This window comes from Grus americana, chromosome 3, assembly GCF_028858705.1.
Source record: "Grus americana isolate bGruAme1 chromosome 3, bGruAme1.mat, whole genome shotgun sequence".
In the NCBI taxonomy this organism is placed as follows: domain Eukaryota; kingdom Metazoa; phylum Chordata; class Aves; order Gruiformes; family Gruidae; genus Grus; species Grus americana.
This window is the reverse complement of record NC_072854.1, coordinates 98670465-98696144: the sequence shown is the minus strand read 5'-3', so window position 1 is coordinate 98696144 and position 25680 is coordinate 98670465.

Sequence of the window (25680 nt, the reverse complement as noted above, 5' to 3'; positions counted from 1 at the left end):
CTTGGTCCACTCATTCCCAAGTCCTGTTTTGGTTAGTGATTTTTATTCTTATCATTTACTGCAGTGTTTAAACTTAGAAGTTATGTAAATATGAATTCATTTGAAAATGACAAATCAATTGTCAGAACTTTTTTCTGAATTTGATAAGTCAAACTTCCATCACAGCATCCGCATGTGAAAAATGATTTTATTCTGGTTTACAGTAAATCAGCAGTTTGGGGAAGCAGAGAAAGAACCTTGTATTCACTTTAAACTATTAAATCTAGTTTGGATAGAAGAGAACAGTATTTAACAGATCTATGAATTACAGGTTTAATTTGGTTCCTTTTTTTCTTTCTTCCTTCTTGGCTATAAAGTCATAATGACAAACAGTGTTTTTTCCCTTCTCGGCATATGCCACATGCTGCTGGAAAATATGCAACAAAATGTAACATTAACATTTCCCTGACACTTCTAAAATTAAACAAAACCTTCAGAGGAAGGAAGCTTCATGTTAATTTATGTATTCCTCAGCTTTCAGGCTAGGGAGTGCGGGTGGACACCACCCATAGCAACTGCTGAAGCCAAAGTTATTTCTAGCTTAATACAAGTACAAAGTCAAACCTGATGAGCAGGAGGTTTGAACGGTGATTTTAAAAACATGGTAAATGTGCATTTGTCTGCATGTATGGACTGTATTCTCCAGTCTTCTGTACTTCTAATGTAACAAGCCTCTTGAATTAATAATTTAAACACCAACGTTCTATGGATTATGAAGCGTAAATCTCATTTGTATTTCATAACGGGAATAACTGCCAGTGACTCTCTGGATATTCCTCAGATAGCTAAGAAACTCAAAGCCTGTAACTTTCCTTATTCAATTGGGGTGATTGGGTTGTACTTCCTCAGCTCGGGAGGGTAGACTTTGAGATTTGCTAGCTATAGAGCAAGACATTTAGTGGGTCACCTTGAAAGGGAGGTAGCCAGGAGAAAGCCTCAGCAGATTGATTGGTGCTAGGATTTTTTTTTGTTGCTTTGGTTTTGGGGCTTTTTTTTGGGGTGGGGGGTGGGTCCATTTTATTAGTTCTCATGTCTGCTGGAATAGGTCTGTCCAGAAAGCAATCTGCAATTCATCTTGTACTTAGACCTTCATACATGTCTGGAGCATAGACACCACAGAGCTGAAGCTCCATTTTTAAGGCACTAGATAGGTGGAAAAAGTAGTCATTCTACATACCATATTAGCCAAGTCATAAATTTATTAAACCCTGGACTATCATGTTTCACTCTGAGAAATATGCTGCTTACTCCTTTGTACCAACCTCTACTGGCATGCATTTGTTTCATATGAAATTTTACGGTTTTAATGTGTCTTTTACTTTTGCTGAAGACAGACCCGTGCGTGAGCGAAGGGACCTGGCAGTGTCAGAATGCTGTCAATGAAGGTTCCTTCGTGATCTCTTCACCTTGTGGCCCACCTCTTCTTGTGATCTCAGACACTGGCTTAATGGAGCTTGCAAGATTTTCTGACCAAGTTGTATTTCTCACTAGAACAGAACAAATATATCTTCCCCCCACCATCCCTTAGTAGCGTTTAGCAGCAAGAAACTAGGCTGTCTTGAGGGTGGAGAGGATATTCCCTGGAAATACAAGCTAGTCACCATGGCAGAGTAAGAAGTTACAGACTTTGAGCATCCCAATTATTTGAAGTACATCAACATTTCACTCCTGTGAAATCTCTTGTTAGCCTAAGTCTTCTGTATAGGGAAGAAACTCCAAGCTGTGTACATTCTGTTGAAAGCTTGGCACAAAATTCCTATTTGTGGATTTTAGTACTACGTGCAGTAATGTGACATCCATGCTCACGCTCTCTGACTTCTAATCCCCTTCCATGCGATTTTTTTCTCTGGCTCTTTTTTTGGTTGTTTGGGTTTGGGGGTTTTTTGGGGGGTAGTCTTTAAACATACACTGTATGAAAGTAAGCTCTAAAATATTTTATCTTGCTCCTCCTGGCCAAACACGTTTATAAGGAAGATATTGAATTTCAAGTTTGTTCAAGTTTGCAGACATACATGGTACTTTGTCACAGCTACTATTCACGTTTCATCTTTTCCTCTAGAATAAATTTGGTTTAGGCTGCATGTGTGTCTAGCATAGTTTCCTTTAGGCATTGGTTTCTTTGAAGATATAATCACAAGGTTTTGGGGAGCGATCCTACTCTTCGTGTAGAGATTGCACTTTGTTGATCAGACATTAAAATCTTTGCTGTTCTTCATAGTGTACAAAGGGAAGCTTTTGCTTATGAGGTGTGTAACCTAGTGGTATATTTTGTGTCCTTCCTTAATTTCAGCTTTTCTGGGAAGACTCTTTCATAAATTAATGAACAAGCTATGGAATAGCCAAGAATCATAAATTACCTCAAAGGAGTCGCAGAGCGCCATGGTACATCAAACAAATTTTGTCAACTCTCTGTATAAGCAATAGTGGGTTTTTTTTCTCCAGCATACTTTTGTTCTAAATTTAGGGATATATTCTCTCATTGGTATATGTGGAAATTTTTCATGTAATTTCTGTTAACGGATGTCAGGTTGGGTCCAGTAATTCCCTGGCACAGCTAAGAAAGAATAGGTCCCTTTAGTTTCTTTACTTGGATGTTGGATTTTAGCAATAGTCATGACACACTGTGTCAACCAGTTTCAGTGCCGATGCCAAAGTTTTTCAGCCACAGAGGTAGTCTTGAAGATGATTTTCCTGAAGTTCAAAGCTCCTGAACTGCTAAAAATAACTTTCCCAGCAAATTAGATAGTAACGGCAGCGTTCCGCTATCTCTCTTGCATCACTCGCTAGTTAGCCAAACGAAGGAGGAAGAGGGTGGCATGGAGACAACCTCAGTCCCACAGCAGCACGCAGTGTGTCTACCCATAGCTCTCCCGTTCAGAGCGGTATTGGCGCTCCTGGAGTTGCAACGTGCTAACAGTATGCGCTTCTGGTCTGGCATGCTTCATGAGGGGATGTGGCAGGCTACCTCAGAGGAAGATGCCTTCTGCTAGTATTACTTGTGCCTTGTGGGCTGCCAGAGAAGCAGCTTACGAAAGCAAAGCCTCTTGCGAATTGGTCGTGAGCCATGTAATGGCAGGATGCTTACCTGCTTCATGACTCGGGTGTCTCAGGCAGACACGGTGAATGTCTGCCTTGCTTGCTGAAATGTTTTAGTGATATGTCTGGGTACGGAGGTACTCACGTTTGGGAAAATCGGGGTTTGTGACGAAATATACATTTAATGTATTTAGGCAGGTACCCAACGTGAATGTGCTGCTTTAAGCTGCTCCGTATCTCAGAAAGAGCAGTAGCGTCTGTGAATTTGCTCTGTATCCAGAGCAGCAGTGCCGCTAAGGCTGTAAGAGATCACCAAGTGCCATCACCGTGGAATAAAAACACCAGAACTCAATGTGCTGTAAAGAGACTTCCTGTTATTCTGTCTGGCAAAGTCAGACCACTGTCCTCCCTGTGCTGTGTAAATGTGAACCTTTGGAGACCAGCATTAGGAAATGAATTCCACAGAAGATGAGGGAGACAGTAGTCAATGACTGAATTAACGTGTGCCTCAGGGCTGCAAAATATAGTGTATGGAGAAATCTACCCATCAACTTTGTAAGAGCAAGCATAATTAAAAGGAGAGTGTTTGGTACATTGTCCAAGCTTGATATAAAATTGTGGAAGATGCTGCTAGTGAATAGGGTGGATAAAGCAGTTAAGTCTATATGTAGTAATTACTTTTTAACATACAATTCTGCAACTTGCGATGTAGGTGTTCAGTGTATTCAATTAAGAGGAGATGACGACGCTTAGTAGAACCAAGTGAAGGGTAAGGGCTGTGAAACAACTTCTGCAAAACATGCAAATAGGTTAAAAAATGAAGCACACAGTCATGCTGAAACATCTTCAGAATGTAGCCAATATATTTAATTCCTTTGGCACACATACAGGATTTGTAACTGTAAATCTACATAAATTGTATTGTTCTTCAAGTGTTTACAGGCTGGCTGTGGCTCTACTAACCTCAGTGTGAAATTAGTTTGGTTTTAGTGCTATATCATGGTCTAGACTGGGACTCATGTATCAGCACATTGCATATACTTTGGAGATCTTGATAAGACGAACCATCAAAGTTACTCAGATATTATAATGTGCATTTATGTCTACAAATGAAAACCGAGTTTGGGTTGTGCAAGATTTGCTGAGGGCTTGCATGTTGGCACTCACTCAATACTTTAACATAAATACGTTAGCTGCAGTATTTTTAGTTTAAGGTCACGGTTGCACAAATTATTTACAGGCTTCTCCGTGTCTGTTGAAGGGGTGGTGGTGGGGAAGCAGCAGTTGGCACTTTCAGTGTTCTTGCTCACTAGGCTTTATGTCATCAAGAATATGATTTAATATGACTTCCACTGTAGCAATAATGAGATTAAAGACCCATGCAAAACATGCTCAAAATCATTATTTTCACTTGAGAATATCTTTTCCATGAGCATGATCATACTTGTATGCAAAGTAATGATGAGGCTTCTGTTTTGTGTTTGTGAACAATGCTGGGATTCAGGAACTGCTTCGAATTTTAAAATGAGTTAAAATCTAAATTAAATATAGACAATGAAGGGAAGAATGACCTCTTTAATGTAACTGCACTGACTTCAGGTCAACCTCTTTAAGTCTCTTATTCATGCTGAAGTAATTAGAATTTTATTGGATGAATTTTTGTTTCATATAAACCTATTAATAAGCCTCCTTGCTCACTCCACCCCCTGAAAACAAAACACAACTAAAACTGAGGCACACAATGAGCACCTGAAGATTTCTTCTGAGTTGAATCCAGCTGTGCTTTTCAGACCTTTCTCTCTGCCAGTGTGCATGTGAGACTAGGACTTGACCAAAAAGCTATTCTACAACAGGAGACTTTCAGTGAGAGTGTTTGACTGCTGAAAGCAGTGCTGTGTTTATAGACGGAGAATATGGAGGTGAGAGAAACCCTGGAAAAATGTTATGCCACTGGGGGAGAAAAATTTGGTGTGATAGAGAAACCCCAGAGGTCCTCTTCAGCAGCTTCAACTGGGAATGAGCCAAATATACCTATACTAATTCGACAGGTCAGGAAACCTGAAGGCTTCTAATGCTCATAGCATAGCTTTCCACCCTGCCTCTTCCAATCTTAAGCCTTTTTCAGTTGTGTAGAAGATTTCAAATGAACGCACAATGAATATTTTGCTCTAAAGCTTGGTTGGATTAGAGATTTTCATCTTCTAGATCTTTGTGTGGAGCTTTGAATGGGCATTGCTTTCCTATCTTGTTTCATACTTCTGTCCTACTCTGAGGAGTTTTGTTCAGCTGAGGAATAGATTTGGGACAACTGTAAAGTAACTTTCTCTTCAAATGCAAGAAGGACTGACTTTGTTTTCTATTCCCTGCATGGTTAAGTGGGAGTTAATTTGGCTCTAGACATGGACAGCACCTGGTTTGTAATGGGCATGCACTTAGACTTAAGCATGACAGAAACCTATATTTACTTAAGAGAACTTAGTGTTTGTAAGGGCATACTTATTGAACTACATTTTTTTCATAGAGAACGATCCAGGTACACAGATGGTCAAATGCTACTACTGTGGAGTGACCTGCAATGCTATCTGTCTCCCACCTAATGATGAAAAGAGGTGAATGTGAAGTGTATAAGGCATACCATGTTTATAAGTAGGTTTAAGATTGAACTTAGTGAAAGCTGTGTAAATACATAAATGTATGCTAGAATTTAAAAAAAAAAAATATCAACTTACTGCTTTGTATTTAAGCCAAGGTTCAATAGGATTTGTAAAGGTACTTTAAAATCAGCAACCTTTATATTTAGGCTCCTTAAACTTGTTTAATAAGCATCTTGGAAAGAAGTTGTGAATTCTTTTAGCTAATCTGCAGTAGCACTAAATCTTTTTATGCTTGAAGCTATCCGTCATCATCCTAGAGGAAACATGGAAAGAAGTTGTCCTTTGTGAAATGTCCAGCAAGTCGTTACATTTTGAATTGGTGAAGGATCAATTTCAGGGTTTGAATTCTGACTGGATTGTGTGTAATCTAAATTCCTGGGCATGGTTAGAATGGGAACAGACCTCTAGCTTTATACTTCTTCTACTGGAAATGTTTACAAGAGGCATACATTCTTATGCTGAAAACTCATGACAGTTTAAAAACAAAAAAGCCTACTTATCGTAACAGTCTGAGTCATGTAACACTGAGGACTTTTTAAAAGGAAAAAAAAAATTGAAAATACCCACCACCCTTCTTGGTCAACTTCTGCAAAGATGCAGTACTTCATGTATGATGCTATCCTTGTGCACCAAGAACTGTTATAAACCTTGCACTGGTTGCAGACCACTATATTTAAGTTTTACTTTTTTGGTAATAAATTACTTGCAACTGTTTGTCTCATATCTATCTGGTTTTGAGAGCAGAAGTATTTTAAGGAATCCTTTAATAGTTGTGTTTCAGTTTGGATTTTGTGATTCTAATGTAACAGACCTTCAAATCTAAACATAAGAAGAATTAAAATGGAAACAGATCCCTCTACCTTATACCTTTTCTGTTGGAAACGTTTGTAACACCCTCTCCCTTCTCTTTTTCTTCTGCTTCGCTGAAATGATTCATCATAGCTGTTAATCGCTTTTTCAACTCTTGTAACAAGGGAAATGTAGTACAAAAATAGTAGAGTTGGGAATTGATATATAATTGATAAATCCCTAATCGATATAATAAGTTTCAGCTTAAAAAGTTTGGAAAAAGTATACAAACATATAATCTTCTTAATTCATTCTGTAGAAACTGGTAAGCAGAGATTATATGATAGAGGGGAAAACAAAGCCAAGCTATCATGAACAAATGTACTTTGCAGAGTTCTTTGTGTCACATTGCGACTGGTCTGAAGGAAGCGCTCACTTCTAATTCTAATCCAAAGTTCATCTAATGGCTTCTTTCTAATATGGAAGCAAAAATATCAGCTTTTTGTTTCTTAAACAGAGTCTCAACGTATAGCATTGGTAGCAGCAATAGGGGAAAGGCAAACGTACAGAGGAAGGAATATTGAATGCATGCTGCTAAACTGTTCAGCAGGGAGGTCCTCTGCTGCACAAACAGCGTGCCATCAAGACTTGGCTTGCACAGTTGCTGATGAGCAGCATGCACAACGAGATCTGCAGTGAACCTAACCAGCAGGACCAGACAGAGGGCACTCCCTGGCTGGCACCTTGCTTGTGACCTCTGTCTGGTTATGGGCTTTCCGTGCTTTATTCTGAGGCGAGTGCTTCTGTGCGCTCGCTCTCTTCTCTCTTACTGTGGCCCTGAATCGGTTAATCATCCACTGAAGGAAAACAAACTAAGAAACTGAAATAAGAAAATGTTCCAAGGAGTGCTCTCTAACAAATACCAAATACCCCCACTTCTGTTCTAATTTGCAGTACATTTCTAGCTTTCTCCCGATGGCCAGTGACTTGTTCTTGCCCGATTTAAAGAACTTCTTTGCAAATCAGCCTCTGTCAAGAATTTTCTGAATTTTGTTAGAGGGGAAAATGGCTCTGGCTATCACTTCTTAAGGTGACAAAGGATGAATCGAAAGTTGTGTTTGAAATCTGAAGACTAACTTTTTATTATACAGGAAGAGGGTGGCTTTTGGTTTTACAGTTCAACAAAAACTTAATATTGTATACTAATAATGCAAACTTGTTACTATTTCATAGCTTTCTTGGAAAAAAGCAAATCATCTATTGTGCATGCACTAATAGGTCTTGCCTGTGTGTAGAAGCAGGGTGTTTTACATTTGGAGAGTAAGGAGTTATGCCCTGATATTAAAATTCAGCAATCATAGAAGAGAGAGCTGACTCAGTGGTAGGAAAGGTATCTAAGATGACAAAATTCTTATAATAGATGAGAGAATTAAATGATTGCCAGGAAACTCCCATGCAAAAAAATGAGCAAAACAGGAACAAAAAGATCCTCTTGGCATAATGAAATCTGTATTCTAAACACAGCTGAAACTAATTAAACTGAATGAGGCAAGATTGATCAGGTTGGTCTGGAAAAGCTGTTACCCCTTTTATTATGGGCCGCCATTCCCTAGTAGATTAAAATAGCAGTAAGTTTTGGGGTGATAGATGAATTTTGTTTTCACTTTCTACAGAAAAAATATTCAATGATTTTTTTTTTTTAATTTTAAGATTTGCAAATTACTACTTATCTGTGCTCAATGTAGTCACCCACCCAACTTAAGAGTAATAAGAGATACCTTGAAAGCATATATTTGTTTTTAAGTATGTTTTTTAAAAAAACCCTTTATTTAAAAAGGAACAATTTGATAACATTCCAAACATAACTTTTAGCTGGCATACTACTTAAATTAGAAAGTAGACCAGACTTCATATTTTCTACAATTTCATATTTCTAGATACATCAAGAGTAACATAACTTGTAGAGTAACTTCCCAGATCATGAACTTCCCCAATTTTTATCTGTATACTACTGTATTTAAAAAAACCAGTCAGTATTTGATTGTTGTGGAAGGGGACTATGCCTTGAATTCAGTGTGGGAATGAGGTTGAACAGTAAAGAAACAAAAAGTTACTTTATTTGTGGGATGTACATAAGCGGTTGCCAAGAAAAGCTTAGGAGGAGGAGGAACCCTTATTCTTGTACAAGCAACACAGAGATTCACTTGGCACAAGAGTGTTATTGTCCAAATAAAACTATTACTTTTCTTCTTTTCAGTCATATGGATATCTCCACCAGTACAGCATCTTGATTCAGAATTCATGAGTGATCCAAAGTAAAGGGGCTTTATTAGTGAGGCTGGCACTCTCGTAGCACAAACACACTAATTTCTTAAGGTTTTGCTGTTCTGTGGCTTACTTGGGAACTCTCATCACTGAGTCACTGAAGGCTTTCAGGAAGGGAGTGGTCAGTTGCCTAGGATGAAAATACTAATTTATCAAAGTCTCCTCAACCCTCTGACATATGAAGCATGGACTATATATACAGAATGACCTATGCTTTCTGGCATGAGTTAAGGACCCTGTAGGTACTTTATTGTTCTTCATCTACAGAGATGATAGAATAGACCAACCTCCTGGTCATCTGTGCTGGTCTTTTTAATAAGCATGTTAAAGAACTGAAACAGTTACAAAGATAACATTCCTTTCTAAATATATTTATGTATTTATGCCTTTATGCATGTTTTCTTGTACAGGAGTAAAGGATGTGATTGGGAATAGAGTTTGGATTGCAGAGTGTTGGAAGTAAGCATAAAGTACGTTGTCTGGAGGTGAAACCAAAACAGAAGATCTTCAATGGCTGCACATATTGGGCATATGGGGTCCAAATCAATGCATGGGATCCAAAGAAATGAGGAGATCTCCAATCTCCAAATAAACAAATGTTGGAGCAGGGTAATGCAGCAGGATCAGGAGGCTGCTAAACTTGTCGCTGCTGTGGGGTATGAGGAGAGAAGCAATCAATGCGCATGATATTTAGGATGATGAACAATATCTCCTTGAAGACGCAGAAAATGGGGACCACTCGACAGCTGGGCCCTCAGCGTAAAGATCCTGAACAAATCCTTGGACATCTGTATTTAGGGCTCCAGAGCTGTAGCATGTCAGAGTTGGGAGGAGAGTGCAGACTCGGATCTGTTCCAGGATCCCCATTCCTGAAAAAAGATACTGAAAAGGGCACACTGATGTCCAAGGGTGCCCATGTTCAATCTGAAAGAGGAGAGTGATGAGCTAAGCACGTTATGGCACTCCTTCCCTTATGATTTTCTTTAGCATGGCTGATAACTGAGCTCAGCATTGGAGGTTCAGTGTGGTGTCACTGCTTGATGTGATGACACACAAGATGGTGTCACTCCTGAGTGAAGAGGAGTAGAAATGCAACTTGCTTCCATGGGGGTAAGCAGTAATGCGCTGCTGTCATTTGTGTGTGACAGCCGCCAAGATAGCATGACACTTTCTGGAGTGGTCTGCTGAGGTTCCTGCAAAGCAGGCAGCAAAGGCTTGTTGGATAGCTTTCCTTCAGACAGCTTCAAACTGCGAATGCAGTCAGGATGTTTGGTTCAAGGAATCAAAATAATAAAGTGAAGTAGAAATCCAAGAAGAGTGTACGGTATATTATAGCCTGCAGAACCAGCTGCTCCAAGCTGCTGATCTGCTGCAGCATGGTACCAGGCCAAGATTGCCATTCCTCCCTGAAAATGAACATGCTGAATTTGTGCTTGAGCTGTGTATGAGGGTTTCTCTGTCACTTGAGATTTCTCATTCATGTCAACAGATTTTTTTTTTTGGCAAGTAAAGCTGTTGGGGTTTTTTTCACAATAATAAACTTTTTGTGTGTTTGATATTCTAGTAATTTACTTCATAATCAATGACAAAAGGGATATGGGAACCTGAGGGAAGTGCTTCAGCTGTGTTGGACAGGCAAGCGTAAAGACCTGACATTCCAGCAAAGTGCTTAATTTGAAATGGTTTTATGTGGAGGGAAAACTGGGCTCATATGGGCTTAGCCAAGACTGTACATTTATAGGTTACCTCATGATGAAGCTCATGACACTTCAAGGTATGGTGGCTGGCTAGTGGAAAATTGGGCAAATGTCTGAGAAGACAATAGATAAATTTACAGCTACTGAGTGGTTGCACATAAGCATCTGCTGTTGTAACAAAAATTATTTAGCACGGCTGCTGGTTTCTAGAAATTCCAAAATATGCAGTGCTGAATCTTTACAGCCGAATATCTCCGTGGTTTGTTTTTCTTTGTGTGTGAGATATAAGGTTTCATTATTAACTTTCTTTAAATATTTCTCCAGTATTATAACTTGTTCAAGTGTTTTAAAGAATCTTGTAAACTGATGGTTTGTTTCATTGATTAAGTAAGAGTTTTGTGTAGGAAAGACTTTGTAATGACAATTGAAACTGTACACATAATTGCATAGTTTCCACTCTATAAAAAGTGATCTGCAAAGCTGGAAGATATCATTATACTTGTGTTTATAACTCAGGATGGCCTCATTTCATCAGCTTTTCTTGCAAATTAGTTCCCAGATGTCAGGAAATATTGTCTGGTTGCCAGCTATTGCATAAACTCCTGAAGTGTGAGATATGACATATGCTCTTGCACTGACCTCAACTGTCAACAGGAAAATAAATGATCATGAAATAGATTGGATGAAGCAAGATTCAGAAAAGCAAACTTAATATCTTATTTTAAGTGGCCTTTGATTATGCAACTATCACAGTTAGAGATAGAGGATTTTAACATTTCTCAACTATGTTAGTAAAAAACCTTGTATTCTTGGATAACCAGAAAACCTTTATACAGACTGGCAGCCGTGTTTAAAATCTCTAGCTATCTGTCTTCTAACAGCACTTGTGTGTAATGTAGAAATGAAAACCAATACTTTCGAAGCTGCTCCTGGGTGGGGAAAGTGCCTCCTAATCCTATGTCCCAGATTGTTGATGTTGTCTTTCTAAGATCAGATGCTTCCAATTTGTGCCCCATGCGTTTTACTACAAAGTGTTGTAGCGTACGAGCTATCTGTGTCGCACGTAGCATCTCTGCCCCATATCGTACGTTGCGTGGCAGCATGAGTCTCCAAAAGTGACCTCTTGGAGAGGTCAGCTCCTTATTGCTGGACTTTCCTGGGGCCTTGGCTGGATTCAAGAAGATCAGGCTGCTCTGTCTGTATGGCACTGGTTTTGTGTTGGCCCCAGCGATGGGGATGTTGAAATGTAGATCCTGGCACGTAGCGACCCCCACCTCCTTCCCAGAGTGGCACAGAAATCTCTTGGACAAGACCGTAGCTGGGGAAAGGCCTTCGTGTCCTGAGGAAGCAAGGAACAACCGGTGTATCTAGTTTTGAGAGGGGTCAACTGTGCTGTAGCAGCTGAAACACACTTTTGCTTAAAGCATCAAAACTTCCCTGCGTCCTTTGCTTCATCCTGTTTTCCCCTATTATTGCATTTTATAATCTAAAGCTTGGTGTTTTGAGGAGTTTAAACCAGGGCCGTAGTCTTGCATGAAGACGCGTTTTTATTTTTCTGGGGACTTGGTTGACTTCTATAGCAGAGGTTTTGGGGGTTTTTTTATTTGTTTCTAATTTAATCCCAGTCCTGCAGAATCTGCTGCTGTTAATCTCAGCACTCAAAAATCACAAGCTAGTTCCCAGGACAACCGGATTATTTTTTTAATAGCGTTTTCTTTACTTCCTATTTTATGAATTTTGGGGAAAACTCTTTTCATGTTTGCAAGCTCCCTGCCTGAGCTGAGCCTTAAAAACTTTCTAAATGAATGACTCTTAAAAAAAAAAAAAATCTCATGTTTTCTAGAAGCATAAATGCATAATATCATGAATTTGCAGGTAGTATCCTTTATACTTGCTGGTTAATAACTCTCTTGCTTATTCCATGTGTTTATCAATCAGATTGATGTTCATAGCTAGCTATAGTTGTCCTATAGTTAGATACCTGTAGTACCTATAGGTACCTATAGTTGTCCATACATGTATGCATGAGGATATGCCTGATTAAACAGCTGGTCAGGTAAGCAACATATTTATGAAGACACAGAAAGTCATTCTGCACTAACTGGACTAGAAAACTAGTCAGATGGACCCAGTCTTGTTCCCTTGGCTTTTTTAGCTTTGTTTTCAAACATCAAGCTATTCTCCTAAATAAGAGTGCTTTCCTGTGTTACTCAGCAAAAACGTAAGACAGTCGACTGTAGCTTGCAACAGTATTGCCTTATTCCAAATTTGCAGGCTAAAATGATTTATATCAGGCAGATGGCATACAGTTTGCTGTAAATCATGCACGGTTGCCAGCTCACCAGTCATTGAATCTCAGCTCTAAAAAGTGACACTGGGTTAACAATTTAATTTTGTATAGGGAGAATTGCACTCAGAGTAGTTTTTCACTCAAATAGGTTTGTAAAACGACTCCACTGTATGTTTTCTTAGGCTATTGTTATTTCTTCATTTAACTTAATTTGTTGTCTGTGTGCAGACTCATTAGATGGCTTCATAATCAAATTGCAAGGTTGGCCATAATTATGCAGTCAAAAGTGGCTAATGGGTTCAATTCTAACTGTAAGTTCTAGCCGAAAGAGCTGGGAGAGGGTAATTCTGTAGAGTTTTTAAAAAGAAAATTAGCTTAAATTGAGTTTTTTCAGTTTAGAACTAAAAAGATATGTCCTAATCAGAATGTATGTGTCTGTTCCTTTTTAAAAACTGGAAATGTTACTAGAGATGTAATGCTGAAATGGTGTATATATAAGCTACTTACTGTGTTTTCATTTTAACAAAAATTCCAGATCTCGGTGCACCAAATCTTGGTGACTTTTTAACCTAGGAGCACAAACAAATCTGTTGGATGAAGAAACACAAGCTAGTAGTTTACGCTGAACTGATGTAAGGTTAATGACCTGGTATCTTTTTGTGTGCTTCAGACTTATCGATGATTTTGGGGGAAATTGTTTGTTTTTGCTGAATCAGTTACGTGCCTACCTGAAATGTTTGTATTTCACAAGAATGCCATAGTGGCTTCCTCAAACTCTTGCAGAAAATGCCAATTGTGTAGGTTCCCCGTGCCAGTCAGTTGAAGAATAATAAATAGGGTAGGGAAATCATTTTGTCTGTTTAGAAAAATTAGGAGTTTTAATGAAGTCACAATTATTTTATTTCCACTTCATTTAGTAGGATGGTGTTTAGAAAAAACACACTTAAACTTGAAATGTTTTGGCTTCTACAAGGCATGCTCTAGTGGGTGAAAGATCTTAACATTGGTTGTTGATGTTTTGAATAACATATAAATGCTTATTTTATATATATGTGTGTGTGTGTTCATGTATACAGACAGCTATGAGAGTTTTGGACATATCTGCTCCAAAACTTAATTTAAAAAAAAAAAGGTTTTTTAACCACAAAAATGCTCTACTGGGAAAAGTCTCACTACTTCTAACAGAGATTTTCTTCCTCACATCTAGGCAGTCACTTTCATAAACTGTTAGTCAGAGGACCTGCAAAGTTAAGCTTCACTTTCCAATATCTACAGCTTAACTAGGGGATTTCCTTCAATTTATGGGGAATTTCTTCTGTCCTGAATTATTTTTATATCTGGAGCATCTAAGATCATTTCTTGGCAAAACCTTATGTGCACTAATTTCCAGCTACAATTAAAGTATTTTCTTAAATGTTAAGGTGTTTTTTGCATGCAGTGACATATTTACAGAGTAGATACTGTAATGAAAGCTGGAAGGATGCTCAAGATGCAGTTCCCACCATTTGCATTTAAATTCCAAAGCAGGCACAGAGCTGGCCTCTTTCCCTTTTGTCTTTGTTAGTATAACAGCCCCTGAAAAAGGGGAGACTTGCATTGTTGGGTTTTTTAACACCTACAGCTCTCGTCCCTTGTTTCCCCTTAAGCAGCCGCCTGAAGTGTGCCTGTGCTCTTTGATCACTCTGCCTTTACCCTCCCTGGTCTAGGAGCAGCAGAAAATTCCTGCTGCCATCTCCGGAGCAGGACTTGTTGGTTTACAGCAGAATGAGATGAATAGCAACAAGGACAGCAGATCTTGAAGAAATTGAGCTACTGAGCAGGGTTAGAGCCATGGAAAAGTTATTTGAAGCAGGAGAGTAGTCTTAATATTTCTGTGATAATACCTATGTGGCTAACTAGGCTTTATCCTAAATCAGAAATTCCCAAGACCGGGTTATTGGGAAGGATAAGGCGAGCCAGCTGGTTTCAAGAGCAGGGAGACTACAGGACGTTGACTCCGCCATAGTTTCCTGCAGGAATGTTTCATGAAACTGTTGAAAGGGTTTAATGGATCTTCCTAATTTCACTTTTCCTATAAGCAGTTTGTGTGGCTATTGTAACAATGCTTGTTGAGTAATAGGAAAAGTACAACTGTGTTTGTCGTGCTTTGCTCCCTAGACAGTAATGAGAGATTCTGTATAAACTGTTTTGAGGATGCTTGTCCAAAGGGATTTGTTCTTTGGCAGTCAGATGCTTACCTGAGAAGATTTTAAGCATCTGTTGAAAATTGTTCAGTTTCACTTTGCAACAAAAAATATAGTATTATAGTACTCTAAGCACTTTCCAGTATATTAGAGATTCCAATATAAAATGAGATATATTGGAGATATATAAAAAGAGATACATTAGAGATTCTGATGTAGAAAGTTAAATTGGAAGACAGGTGTAAAGAACTGTAATTAAATGCATGGTGACTCTGTCTACAGTTTAATGATTGTGTGATTTGATGGAGGAAAACTTCCTATATGTAAGCTTATGCCGAAACACTTTTGCGACTGGTGGGGGCTTTACTTTTTTTTTTTGTCAGCCTCACCAATTACAGTTTTCAAGTTCTTTTTTTTTTTTTTTTAAAAATCTCTATCCATATGTGTCTTAGACCATATCAAGGACACTTGATTTATTGAGAGTGATGTTAAGTCTATAGGTGTCTGTGCCCTCACATTCTCTGAACAGTGTAGTATTCTAGCAGAATTTATGGGCTTTGCAGAGCTAATACCATATTTACATTTACTCTCTTCTTTCAACTTTAATAAAAAGCAATCCTAATAGAAAGAGCCCTATTCTTAAGACTCTGAACATATTCTGGGAAGTGTTGGATGTTTTCATAAAATTTTTTTGGGAAGAAGTGATTGTGATCATTCTAAGATGTTTTTTCCCTCAGTTATATTCTAAGTCTTCACCTAAAAAAAGTGCTTGTGGAGGTGTGCCTTTCTTACACCTTTTGAAATTATGTTTTTTTTAATAGATTTTAAATGAAAAAATCTGTTTGACTTCTAAGTCTATTTGGATGGTCCGGTGGAGAGCTAGAGCTGCTTACTGACATCATTGTAGCCTCAAGAACCATCTCTGTGTTCTCAGTACTTTTATACTTTTGATATGAGGCACTTGTATACATTGACATCCTTCTTTCAGATGTTAGGTTTTACTATGATTTGTTTGAATTTATATGTGATATTTTCTAAAGCTACCTCCAAATGATACATAAGTACACATTATGAAATGACAGCCTCTATGATAATTTTTCTGTCTTCAAGAAGTTGATGTGGCATAAAAGAAGACATATTTCCTACAGTAAAATTATCTGTTGTAAAATATCAAGAGGAAAATTTGGGAACCCCCCATTTGTCTTCGAGGTCTTCTAAGAATACTAGGAAACTTGTACTTTTGCGTTAATGTTTACCACTTAATGAAATTTCAATGAGAAGAGACCATAAAATGCAGTGACCAAGAGAAACTTCAACCGTAGGGTCTGTCTAGTTCAGGATAAAGACTTAACGTCTATTCATGATGAAGTTTTAAAGCTACATTTATAGTGGAATACCACTTCCTATGTATCACTTATCCTGCACTGTCATATTCTTTTTTTTTTCCTCCCTCTGGTTTTAGTCGCTTATTTTTTTTGGAAAGAATGTGTTTTTCTGTTCCTCTGTAAAAGACGGCTGGCAAACAAGATGAAGGGCATTGCCAAGAACATCAGACACTTGGGCTCCAAGGCTAATAGTTAACCCTTGGGAGTGTATATTTGAACAGTAATACGTTCATACTCTCTATAGGCTGCTACATGATCACAGGAGTGCTGTGAAGAGAGCAGAAGTGAATCTTGCAGATTCCTGTGTATTTCATCAAGACTGAGAATGTAACCTGCTGTTGCGAGGCCCAATGTGACCCATTTAAAAGGGTTTTTAGAGTGTGGTGTTGCATGTGCAATAATGCTTCACGGAACAGTTGCACGTATGTCATGAATACCCATGCAAGGCACGTTTCATAGTTTGAACACCTGCATTCTGTTAACAACTACAAGGCATTGTGACTTGCTTGTTCTGGGAGTCCAAAAGTTGATTCCTTAAAGTGCCTAAAATTCCTAGAGCTGCTCATGGGATTTCCATGAACTGCTGCATGGATGTGCAGAAGGGAAGAGTGCTGCAAGGGAAATGGGGAATAAAAGCCAATATTGTAACTATACAGCAATATCCTATCCAGATAGTAAGGCCTCTCCTAGCAATTTTTTTTTTTACTGTAAGAATTGGCTTTCAGCATAAATGGCTAAATTTTCAGTTAGAGAACTCAGTAACGCTAAACAGTTTTGCATCATCTGGTCTCTAAATCCATATTGTTAATGCTGTCGTTAGCTCCTATAATCCAAGTGACTGGCGAATTGTTTGTGTCTGCATGAGGTAACTGCTCAGTGCCATGAGCACTGGGTTAACTGCTGGCCAAACCGATCGAGTTGATTGATTGTGACTTCTCGGAAAGGGATGGTTGAAGAAATCATCCCTATTCCCTACTTTATTGTTCAATAGTACATTGCTCTTAAAATATCACTGTCGTTACGCTTGAGGGAACTATGTAATTATTCAGCGCAACTGATCTCAAATTGGCCAAGCTAAGGATGCCCCACTAAGGTAAAATCTTAAAAACTTTAGCCATGCCACTAGTTAACATAATTGTAGGCCTCAAACTAAATTTACTTCAGGTGTAACTTTACCAGACATTATAGAACTACAATGTAAATTACTTTTTCCCCTTTATTAAACTTGAAGGGTTTCTTTGTTTATATATGTGCTCTATCCAGTATTGTTTTTACCTCTTGTAAAACCTAACTGCTTTGGAGTCTTTACTCATATTTCAAAAGCTTTAGTTTGTATATTAAAAAAAACAACAACAAAACCCCATAAATATCTAAAACCCCAAATCCATTTAAGTAACACTTGCTGACTCCACACAGACTGTAGTTGAATGTAAAACAAACTACAGTTTATTATTTCTTGTTACAATCCAAATTGGATCGTAATTTTGCAGTATGTGGCTGCAACAAGAAAAGAAAAAAAACATTTTTTCCTTCAATAATAAATGTGCTGAAAAGGTAAAGATCTTTGAAATTAGTATTCTGCAACTGAGTCTACTCCCCTTCTTGTAACTGAGCCGGGATAATGCTAGCATTAACTTTATATTGCTTTTATACCTTGGGTTTTATCTGTGGTGAACAGTGACAGTAGTTGTGTGTTTTCAATTCCTTTCTTCGTTAGCAGGAACTCAGGGACTTCTATCTCCTGCTCTTAATCTTGTCTAATCGTGCTTGCCACAATTGAAATAGTTGCAGAAGACTTAAATAATGGAGGATGCTCACTGCAGTGGTGTCTGATGGGAAGAGAATTCTGTTCTTCGTAAGGGTCAAGTTCAGATGGAGCAGTGTTAGTTAAATGATGTCTTAAGTATCCACAGCTGTTTATTTTTATAGCATTTTTACAGTTGTTTAATTTTATAGTCGTTACTGTACTATTGCTTAGTTTTTGAAAACGCAGCTCTTCCCTCTTTAAACATTTGCATAGTGGGTCACAGCAGTTTCTCCAGTGGGTTTGCTCCTGCAAGGTCAAGAGAGCATCTCTCTGAGCAATGCCCTTTTCTGTACCCCTGGTTCTTCAGCCGCTTGCTTGGTAGCATCACTGTGGGTGCTTGTTCACTGGGGAGCTGGAGGGGAGGAGATATGGAGTCTAAGGCAAGAGGCTACCATTAAACTTTTAAGAAGCTTTGTGAATAACAGCTAGTCATAAAAACAGTACTTAGAAGCATCAGTTAAATCTATATGCTCATCTGGACCAGAGGTTCATTGCCAAGTAATCCCTTGTTTTCTGGCTTCACAGGAGTCTCGGAGAATTGAGATCTCAAGGTTTGTAAGGAGTAACTTATTTCTCTTAAACTTGTTGCATCAAAGTGAATGTAGCTAATTGTGAGGTAAAACATTACACAGTGTAAACTTATCAGGATTTAATATAACAAAAGTAAGGCGCTCGGATGCTTCTGTATTTTCTCTGTTGAACAGAAAAGCTGCAGCTGGTGACTTGCTGCCCTGTTACTGCAGGGTACCCCGGAGCGTGGACTGCAACGTGTAGTTGCAGCTCAGCCAGTAGCCGCTCAGAGACATCTCAGACTCTGCCAGAGTTGCTCAAAATCTTCCACTAATATTCTGTAAGGTAATTTCTATGACAGTGATGTTAACCCACACAACACGGTAATGCTTTATAACTCATTCAAGTGAGAACAACAACATCAACAAAATTGCAGAGTGTCATATGTCCAGTCAAAAGTGCAGTGTAAATAAGAGTGTAAAATTGCCTCCTGTGAAGTACAGAGCCAAGAACACAGTAGTAATCTTCCAGCCTAATTATAATTCCTCTCACAGTGATTTACTATTTACAAGATGCTTGTGGTGTAATTTAAGACGACAAAAACGCATAGTTCAGTTGAACAAACCAACAGAAATTTTCCTCCCCAAGCTGAGCATTCCACATGATTCCCTAGTTCATTTTCTTCCAAGTTTTGCATTTATCAATGATGTTTGTCACTGAAAAAAATTCTTGTAGCTTCCTCATTCCAACTCCTCTTATTTCTTATTGCACTTACTGTCCCCTCCATTTCTCTCCCCTAGCTCCAGGATTATTTGTTTAAAAAAACCAACCAAACAAAAAGTAGGTATCACTTTCTTTCCAAGTTCTTGGTACTCCCTTTCAGCATCTTAAACATTTCATGGCTAGATGAAGATAGGAGATCAAATTCCAGATGTCCCCCAAATTTAAACCTCTTGGACTGAGGAGTTTGCTTTGATGGTAGCAGACATCTGAGGGGGATCAAGTTTTTGCTTACATAAGTACCTGGTGGGAGGAACGAAACAGTAGAAACCTCGTCACCCTCATTTTACCTCTTGAATGTGGATGGATATACATGATTGCATCATGTGCAGTCATTGTAGGTGCTGAGAAACTGAGGGAAGGCTGGGGTTGCTGGAGGTGTGATGCTCTTGGAGAAGACTGGGCAGGAATGCTTTATTCCTATTACTATGAATTTACCCAGGTATTTGTCCAAACTTTGCAATGTGGAAAAATCTGCTGTGTGTTGTCCCCCTCCCATTACTTTGAGGTCTAATGTTTTATGTAAAACTTGAAAGCCTGTGCTGTGCAAACTCTAGCCTTTTTGGAATTATAACGATATCTTTGACAGAGACATCCCACTTCAGTATTTTTTTGCTTATGCTGGGACAATTCCTAGTGTACGTTCAACAAAACATGAATTTCTAGCAGTAATGAAGATAATCTTTGTAAAGAAGCTGTTTGCCGTACAACCTTGAAAATAGGATTGGAAGGTAAATAACAGAAGTGAAATACTAAGATTTTGCAGCCTGTGCATGCTGGGTTCAGTAGCCCTGGAAGAGGGGAGCCCCTATGAAACGGGAATCTTCGGTAGATATCTTCTCTTACTCTGGCACTAGGTACTGTAAGGCAGTTACAGATCACTGTGGAAACGGCAGAGTTTCAGTGATGATTACAAGATTTCTAATAAATTCTGCTAGGTCTATTCTTTAGAATTTCTAAAGAAAATATTTACAGATGGAGAACTGAAGTCTCTTGTGATAAGGAGCTGCCTCAACTGTGAATATAACATCACAGAAGGCAGCGTTCCTGTGTCTGTTTTCTGTGCTAAAAGTGTATTACACTCTCACTTACATGGAATTCTCCCAGGGCAAGGATGGAAGAGAACAGAGTGCTTTTATGCAAACCATCTCCAACAGCAAGACTGTTTTCTCTTTGAGACAGCTATTTAACTGCTGATGACAATGATACTGTAGTCCCAACAGTGGTGTCTCGGCACTGTTGCAATGTATTTTTCCGCTGTTCCCTGATTTCTGTCCACCCAGCCTCCCAACAGTCATCAAAACCACCAGAAGTAATCTTTATTGCTCAAATGAATATGTTTCTTTTCCCCTCCTGCGCTGGCATGCAAAGTTTAGAAAGGGATTGTATTTCTTGAAGCAAGTTTTTTCTTTAAGCTTCCCCAGTATGAAACATAAAAGACATATACTATTAATCTTCTAACAATTGCTCTTATAATTTGCAAATTGCATGACCACATAGCCTTACTAAGCATATAGTCATGATATATTTTTATAGTGTATGCTTTCATATATGTTGGCACAGCTTCTTGTGATTTGTCTGGTTGAAATGTTCTTCCAGCCTTTTATAGGGCTTCCATATTTATTTTTCTTAAGCTATATATATTTCCCTTCCATTTGTTTAGTGTAGTTGAAGAGACTACCGTGTGTGCCAGAGCAAAAGACTTGGTCAAATGTGTTTTCTTAAGATAGTATTTACTCTTTCTGTGATCTGGAGTGTTCAACAGGAAGTTGTCTGAGAAATCTGTTAAAAAAGGAGAAATTCTTGTATGGGCCCTATTTTAACTAAAAAACATTGGAATCAATAACGAAGTGTCCTTGCAAATTTCCACATCACGGGCTCGGAAGTGAACCATGCAATATATTTGACAGAAGGGGAATGGAAATCAGGATTTCAGTGTCTCTTCCTCTTAATGCCAGTGGCAGTTGTAAAATAAATTAATATACTCTCCTATCTACCACATAAATGGTTTCACTTTTAATGAGAACAGAAGGCACTTGATGCTTGGCAGACATCATGTACTAGGATGCCACAGAATTGCCAGAGATGCTCTTCCCCTTGCTCAGCCATGTGGCTTGATGCTTCTGTGCTATGGGAGAAACTAGATTGCTAGTCCTGATAGAATGGGGGCCTTAACAAAAAACCTTGTTTCTAATTTCTCTTATGTTTGTCCAAATAAGACTATTTATCCATCTGACTTGCACCTACTGTCTATGCTCAAACCATTAGAAATGGTTAGAACTTGCATGATTCAAACAGTAGCTTTGATAATACTTAGGTGACCTCACAAAACCCAAGTACCGAACAGACCCTTTCCAGCCTGGAGCAAGAGCAGAGGGGTCTGTCTGACACCCTTGAGATGGAGCTCCCCGTGCCCTTTCATGCTGAATGAAGCCTGGGTGGTTTCATTCTGCCAGCGTAGACACTTGGTAGGCTTTCTCCGCTTTCATGAAAGCTGGCCATTTCTGATTCTGCTGTTGCCGTCACTACCCACCGCACCTCTGGTACAGTTGCCCTGTCTGTCCAGTCTCTGCAGCAGAACTGCATCGTTGTCATCTCTGGCTGAAAAGGTCACATCTGGGAACAAGTAGCAGCGATGTGTCTGAATGCCCAGTGAAAGAAAATTGAGTCCTACTGAAGTGTTTGCGATCTTCCAAATGTGCAAAAACTAATGACTGAATAACTCAGTCTCAGATCTCATCAGTTTGTCGCCTGCAAGAATGGCCAAATTATTTTTGTTGCGGTTGCAACTCGTTTGTTCAGATTCAGCTATGTTAACTGTAACACAACCCTGTCATCCACCTTCTTGAAACAACTGAGACACCTGGGGACAGGTGACTTAGCTGTTAGCTGTGGACGTAGTAGAGCTGGGCATCTTACTTGCAAATCATCATCTGTGATGTGATATAGTTTTGAACTGCAGCCTGTGACTTGCAAGTGATTTGGGTGCACATGTGTAGCCTTGAAAGGATCATCGCTCCCAGCTAAAGCTGGGATGCCTGGCTGTTCTTGTCCTCTTCCCCACTCCCTTTTGTTAAAGAATAAAAGCTAGGGTTGCTGCAAATAGTGTCAATGTCCAGTGTGCTGAGCTCTTTCAATAACTTGTTTACTCGAATTCATATCAAAATAGGAGGTGAGCTGATTGGAGAGCTGTGTGGTGGATAACTTCCCTGAGAACTTTGTCCCAGGTTGCTCTTGACTCCTTGAGCCTCATGCTACAGGTTTCACATGAACACTTTGCTCCTTACTTCTCAGTAACGGCATTGGTGTTAGCATATGATGAAAATACAGGAATCCTTTGACAAAAATGTCCTGTCCATCTGCAGTAAAACCAGACAGACTTCTTGAAGTCTGCTCTCCCTTTCTTAATGTGAGTTCATACTCTTTCTATCTATCTTTCAGGAAGGTGCAGTTCCCATCCTTTTCAGCATGCTGGGGTTTCATGTTTCCAAATTAAATTGTGTGAATTGATAATTTGAGATATGTGATAAGCATCTGATTATTTCTTTTTTCCTTCTGTGTTGAAAATTGGGGTGGAGGAGGTTGAGTTAAGGCTTTGGATGTTCCTATTATGTCTTTGTATTTTCATATTTTTGCCTTCTCTGTGTAGAGTGAATTACAACTGATGTCATTTGAGCTCTCATGAGCTTTGGACACTTGTAGAAATTTTACACGTTTCTCAAACTCCTATTTTCATGTTAATTCTATGTATTCCAACCTGTTTTAAGTAAAAGCTGAGAATAGGAGAAACATACAATGAACTATGAATTGACAATTCTCCATTTCCCTCAGTCTGTCCAGCATACAGACAGACAGGCAATGTCTAAGGCTGAAGTTCAGAGTTTATCCTGTCTTAAGGATTTGGTTTTGTATATGATGCCTGAAGACGATGGCAAATATGTTATAACAGATTCTTGAGGCTCTAATGATTATCTCTAGGTTTGTTTACAATAAAATTGTTCCCTTTTATTGCAGAGAGGACTCAAAATAAGGGAAAAGCCATGCTTGACCATAGCCTACCTACAGTACCGTGCCTCTTAATGTATTGCATAGTTTTGAGATGGAGAGCAGTGTTTGGCACTTGGGGTTCCACTTCTGAATTAAAAATGTACTGAGCTAATAAATAGGCCTGTTCATAATTTTGGTCTGGCAGGTCTAGTATGGGTATCACATCATCTTGAGCTTGACAAGCTTTTAGCAAAACACGGCATATTTTATGAAAGCTTAAGCTTTGCAGGAATGTAAAAGTTACTCTTCTGAAGGCCAAATGAGTTTTGTATCTCCTTTAGATGAGCAGTGGAGCTAAGGAAGAGGCTGAATGTCATGCTCTGAAATTCATCTCTTTGAAATCATTAATGATCATATAAAAATTCATCTTCCACAACTGAATGTGGCTATAATGTCGGGGTAGATGGTTTCCTTTGATAAAGGAGTCCCTCCCATGATATCATGATTTGTTGTCCCTTCAGGTGTGCTGACACAGCTGTTGTGTCCTGTAGATTGCATCACCAAAGCCTTTTATTTTCAGGGTGGTGGCTGTAAACAGGTCTGGGTGACAACTGACATTTAAGTCCTCCTGTCTCCATGTCTTGCTGAATGTTTCAATAACTGAGTGCAACCAGTGAGGTGGAAGATGCTCATACAAACATGTCACTTATGTGCCACAAACACATGTGCTCTGTGAGCAGCAATGACTGGTGATGCCCAGGAGTCCCCTTGTTGCTTCCTTTTTAGATGCCAGGAGGGTTTCCAAGTAATTGCAAACTTGTAGTGTAACTATGTGTGTATATTAGGCCAATAGAACTGAATAATCAACTTATAATCAGTGTCCAGTTATGCAAATCCTCTTCGTATTAGATGATAAGCTCCTACTTTAATATGTGTTAGAAAGACTGCTGCTTTGTTGGCTCATGTAAATGTTTATTTTGGTATCAGGATCAATTCTGTGCACAGCACTGGGCATGTGAAATCAAAACCTGGCTTTTGTGCTTAGTCTCATCTTGAGACTGCAAAATGCTCTAACGTTCTGTAATTGCAAAAGCATAGAGGGTTAGTGTTGAGTTATCTCCTCTTTTCTAATTCTCTAAAACATTTTTCATGGCAGGGGGGTTGGAACTAGATGATTTTTGAGGTCCCTTCCAACCCAAACCATTCTGATTCTATGATTTTTCTTGAAATCACTACCAGTTTGGTTTTTTGGCTCAAAGAGCTTGTTTATAGGTTGGCACATTTTTTTATTCTTTTTTTTTTAAGCCTTTAGTCTATGAACTATTGACACTACTTCCTTGGGCTTTTAAAATTTAAATCTGTCACTATTTATATTAAGCTTCTGCTAGGTCTTTTACTACCTTTACTGCCTACTATGTGCTTGAAGCGGTGAGCTTTAACCAAGGCACCAAACAGAACTGCCAAGACAATCCGCTTATGAACTGTAAGCCATTATCTTTAACTCATCTGGAATCTCTCAGTGAGTACACTGCCTTATGCTGTGTGTGCAACATTTTCATTTTATAGATATTAGAAAAATAGCGTAGGAGTAAGAGAGAACCTTTCCATTCAGAAGACGCAAGCCAACCAGGCATCTGGTGGTGCTTCGGAAGCTGCTGCGGTTTCAGGGCTGGCCTTGCATTTTTTGCATCCTGTTTTGGTTGCCAGTTTCACACTGGAGGTTCTGCCAGGTTTTTGTTTCTGCTCTTCCCCTGCTGTACTACTGCCCTTCTGAGGAACAGGCTGGAATATAAGAAACAAGCATGAATTGCAAATGCATACTGTGGTTCAAAGTTGTTTTTTTTTTTAATGTGGCAGAACTCCTCTGCACACTTCATTCTTTTGAAGCCCATTTACTTAAGTTTTGTTTGATGTGAAACTGTCTTTTTAAATAGCATTTTAAAATTTAAATTTCTGTTTGAAGAAATGGGACCATCTCTGCAGGTTACTTAGAGCTTTAAACTGGTAGTCTGCTGTAAGGCAATAAAATTACAGTGACTCTTAAAGCCAATTCAAGTATTTCGTAATATATCAGATGGATTGAAGTATCTGTTAATCCTAAGTAATTACTGCAACGCTTTGCACAATTAGCTTCAAACTTTCAGGTCAACAGAATAATTACATAAAAAGATGAACCTGTTTCTTTTCCAATTCTCATT